Source organism: Armigeres subalbatus, unplaced genomic scaffold (assembly GCF_024139115.2).
Source record: "Armigeres subalbatus isolate Guangzhou_Male unplaced genomic scaffold, GZ_Asu_2 Contig249, whole genome shotgun sequence".
NCBI lineage: Eukaryota > Metazoa > Arthropoda > Insecta > Diptera > Culicidae > Armigeres > Armigeres subalbatus.
In genome coordinates, this window is record NW_026942986.1 from 89,410 (window position 1) to 93,789 (window position 4,380).

Below are 4,380 nucleotides of genomic sequence, written 5' to 3' on the forward strand. Positions count from 1 at the left end.
ATATGATCTGAGGTCACGGTCATCGACTTTTTCATCACGAACAAAAAAAGACCGTCTTTGTATTCTCAGCGGTAGAAAACCTTTCAGCTTTTGCGTATTACTCATGGCAATTAGCTTGTAGCTGAATCACAACTTATGTCGCTGATGCCCAGCAAAAAAATATGAATACATACTACACTTCGTCAACAAACGATCATAAATTGCGGCAATAATTAGAATGTTGAGATAAAAAAATTTGTTACGCATTTGATGTGAAGGAAATTATTAATTAAACTCTGAAATTGAAAACGTATTATAATTCATAGTTGTTTGCTCGATTTTCCAGACGATAGAACCATAAATCCAAATCTAACAAGTTGCGCCACTCACCCTATTTTCCCGCTGCTATTCAAGATAGTCCTCCTCGTTCGAGACTGATAATCGTTTGCCTGCGTGATCCGCACGCTCGCCATCCGAACCGATGGTTCCACTTGCTGTGCTTGGTTCCAGCTCCGGCACCGGCTTCCTGGATGATAATCGTTAGGCGGCTTATAGCTGGATATTTGGTCATCGAAATGCTCGGCCTAAACAGCTGGGTATAGTCCGGGTTCTTGTTGTCCCCGTTGGGAACCGGATATGTCGGACGGACGGTTGACGCTTTTGTGGTGGTGGTGGTTGTAGTACGTCTGTTCCGCTGGAGGTAGTCGTTTGCCAAAAATGCGTTCACTTCCTGATTGTAGACACCGTACTGGGATGGACGGGAGTTGGTTTTGAAAACCTCCAGCACTTCCTCGACGTGCACTTCACCGGGGAGTGTGGGGGCACGAGTTCGAAGATACTTGCGGTAGGTGGACTCGATACCGGTTGCGACGGTCAACAACGACAGCAGCGTAAACAGGACCGCGATGCGTCGCAACATTTTGCGTTCGAGATTATGTTTGAACTGGTTTAATTCTGTAATGTTAGTTGCACGAATGTGTGGTTCTTATCATCGGAAGTGTCTTGCCTTGACCTTTGTGCGTGCTCGGAACTGTTTCTTTTTGCAATCAATTTTAGGTATTTAAATAAATCTTGTTCAGGGGTAGTATAGACAAACGAATTATTTCACAGAGCAAAACATCAGCTTTTCCCACGGAATTTTAATCAATTTTGCCATTTGGCTCAATTAAACATTTAAAATTACCTTTTGACATGTTTTGCTCAACATCTCGGAATGCGTCTTTCGATAACGTTTTGTATGAAGTCGTATAAAAATAAAGACTTGGCGTTCACATAGCTCCGTGCTACTCTGGGATGTGGGCTTCGTGGCCGTGCGGTTAGCGTCGTCAATCGTCTAGACGCATGTGCTTTGGAGTGTGGGTTCAATTCCCGGCCCGGTAAGGAGGAAACTTATTGTAATCGAAAAATTCTCCACTGGTCCACTGGGTGTTATTTGTCCGTTGTCTAATGTTAGGTGTTAAGTGTTCAGTCTGTACGACCTCTGATCGAAGACGGTGTTCCTGTCTTTTTATAAACACTACCCTTCTGGAGAAAACGTTCGTTTAGTGAAATAAAGGCGCGGTCGAGTCCATCACGATCAAAATGAAGTCACATAATCTGCAGGATTCATCTAATATTTTTACCTGCACCCTGTCTCGACTGTGAAGACGCGAGCAATAATTCCTATCCACATATCTGCTTCCACACTTTCCAAAGGATCACTTATACAGTCAACTTTTGAGAATACATTCAAACATAAATAAAACCAGATGTTATGATTCGGAATGGAAGCAAATGCACGAACACGGATTTCCGGACAAACTGATACGGCTGGTCAAGGCAACGATGGATCGGGTGATGTGCGTAGCTCGATTCCTTATTTTATGCATACAAAATTTTCCGGAAGTTCCTTCAGGAATTCGTCCGGAAGTTCCTCCAGGAATTCCTCCGGAAGTTCCTCCAGGAATTCCTCCGGAAGTTCCTCCAGGAATTCCTCCGGAAGTTCCTTCGGGAATTCCTCCGGAAGTTTCTTCAGAAATTCCTTCGGAAGTTTCTTCAGAAATTACTTCGGAAGTATCTCCAGGAATTCCTCCGGAAGTTTCTCCAGGAATTCCTCCGGAAGTTCCTCCAGTAATTCCTCCGGAAGTTCCTCCAGGAATTCCTCCGGAAGTTCCTCCAGGAATTCCTCCGGAAGTTCCTCCAGGAATTCCTCCGGAAGTTCCTCCAGGAATTCCTCCGGAAGTTCCTCCAGGAATTCCTCCGGAAGTTCCTCCAGGAATTCCTCCGGAAGTTCCTCCAGGAATTCCTCCGGAAGTTCCTCCAGGAATTCCTCCGGAAGTTCCTCCAGGAATTCCTCCGGAAGTTCCTCCAGGAATTCCTCCGGAAGTTCCTCCAGGAATTCCTCCGGAAGTTCCTCCAGGAATTCCTCCGGAAGTTCCTCCAGGAATTCCTCCGGAAGTTCCTCCAGGAATTCCTCCGGAAGTTCCTCCAGGAATTCCTCCGGAAGTTCCTCCAGGAATTCCTCCGGAAGTTCCTCCAGGAGTTCCTCCAGAAGTTCCTCCAGGAGTTCCTCCGGAAGTTCCTCCAGGAGTTCCTCCGGAAGTTCCTCCAGGAGTTCCTCCGGAAGTTCCTCCAGGAGTTCCTCCGGAAGTTCCTCCAGGAGTTCCTCCGGAAGTTCCTCCGGAAGTTCCTCCAGGAATTCCTCCGGAAGTTCCTCCAGGAATTCCTCCGGAAGTTCCTCCAGGAATTCCTCCGGAAGTTCCTCCAGGAATTCCTCCGGAAGTTCCTCCAGGAATTCCTCCGGAAGTTCCTCCAGGAATTCCTCCGGAAGTTCCTCCAGGAATTCCTCCGGAAGTTCCTCCAGGAATTCCTCCGGAAGTTCCTCCAGGAATTCCTCCGGAAGTTCCTCCAGGAGTTCCTCCAGAAGTTCCTCCAGGAGTTCCTCCAGAAGTTCCTCCAGGAGTTCCTCCGGAAGTTCCTCCAGGAGTTCCTCCGGAAGTTCCTCCAGGAATTCCTCCGGAAGTTCCTCCAGGAATTCCTCCGGAAGTTCCTCCAGGAATTCCTCCGGAAGTTCCTCCAGGAATTCCTCCGGAAGTTCCACCAGGTATTCCTCCGGAAGTTCCTCCGAAAGCTCTACCAGGAAGTCACACGGAAGTTCCTCCAGGAATTCTTCCGGAAGTTCTTCCAGGAATTCTTCCGGAAGTTCCTCCAGGAATTCCTCCGGAAGTTCCTCCAGGAATTCCTCCGGAAGTTCCTCCAGGAATTCCTCCGGAAGTTCCTCCAGGAATTCCTCCGGAAGTTCCTCCAGGAATTCCTCCGGAAGTTCCTCCAGGAATTCCTCCGGAAGTTCCTCCAGGAATTCTTCCGGAAGTTCCCCAAGGAATTCCTCACGAAGTTCCTCCAGAAATTCCTCCGGAAGTTCCTCAGAGAATTCCTCCGGAAGTTCTTCCAGTGATTTCTTCGGAAGTTCCTCCAGGAATTCTTCCGGAAGTTCCTCCAGGAATTCCTCCGAAAGTTCCTCCAGGAATTCCTCCGGAAGTTCCTCCAGGAATTCCTCCGGAAGTTCCTCCACGAATTCCTCCGGAAGTTCCTCCAGGAATTCCTCCGGAAGTTCCTCCAGGAATTCCTCCGGAAGTTCCTCCAGGAATTCCTCCGAAGTTCCTCCAGGAATTCCTCCGGAAGTTCCTCCAGGAATTCCTCCGGAAGTTCCTCCAGGAATTCCTCCGGAAGTTCCTCCAGGAATTCCTCCGGAAGTTCCTCCAGGAATTCCTCCGGAAGTTCCTCCAGGAATTCCTCCGGAAGTTCCTCCAGGAATTCCTCCGGAAGTTCCTCCAGGAATTCCTCCGGAAGTTCCTCCAGGAATTCCTCCGGAAGTTCCTCCAGGAATTCCTCCGGAAGTTCCTCCAGGAATTCCTCCGGAAGTTCCTCCAGGAATTCCTCCGGAAGTTCCTCCAGGAATTCCTCCGGAAGTTCCTCCAGGAATTCCTCCGGAAGTTCCTCCAGGAATTCCTCCGGAAGTTCCTCCAGGAATTCCTCCGGAAGTTCCTCCAGGAATTCCTCCGGAAGTTCCTCCAGGAATTCCTCCGGAAGTTCCTCCAGGAATTCCTCCGGAAGTTCCTCCAGGAATTCCTCGGAAGTTCCTCCAGGAATTCCTCCGGAAGTTCCTCCAGGAATTCCTCCGGAAGTTCCTCCAGGAATTCCTCCGGAAGTTCCTCCAGGAATTCCTCCGGAAGTTCCTCCAGGAATTCCTCCGGAAGTTCCTCCAGGAATTCCTCCGGAAGTTCCTCCAGGAATTCCTCCGGAAGTTCCTCCAGGAATTCCTCCGGAAGTTCCTCCAGGAATTCCTCCGGAAGTTCCTCCAGGAATTCCTCCGAATGTTCCTCCAGGAATTCCTCCGGAAGTTCCTCCAGGAATTCCTCCGGA

General features: G+C 49.1%; 1 pseudogene; it reads right to left on the minus strand.

The window, feature by feature from the left end:
- Nucleotides 1-384: 384 nt before the first annotated feature.
- LOC134203838 (uncharacterized) lies at nt 385-1,200 on the minus strand (annotated as a pseudogene).
- Nucleotides 1,201-4,380: the final 3,180 nt, after the last annotated feature.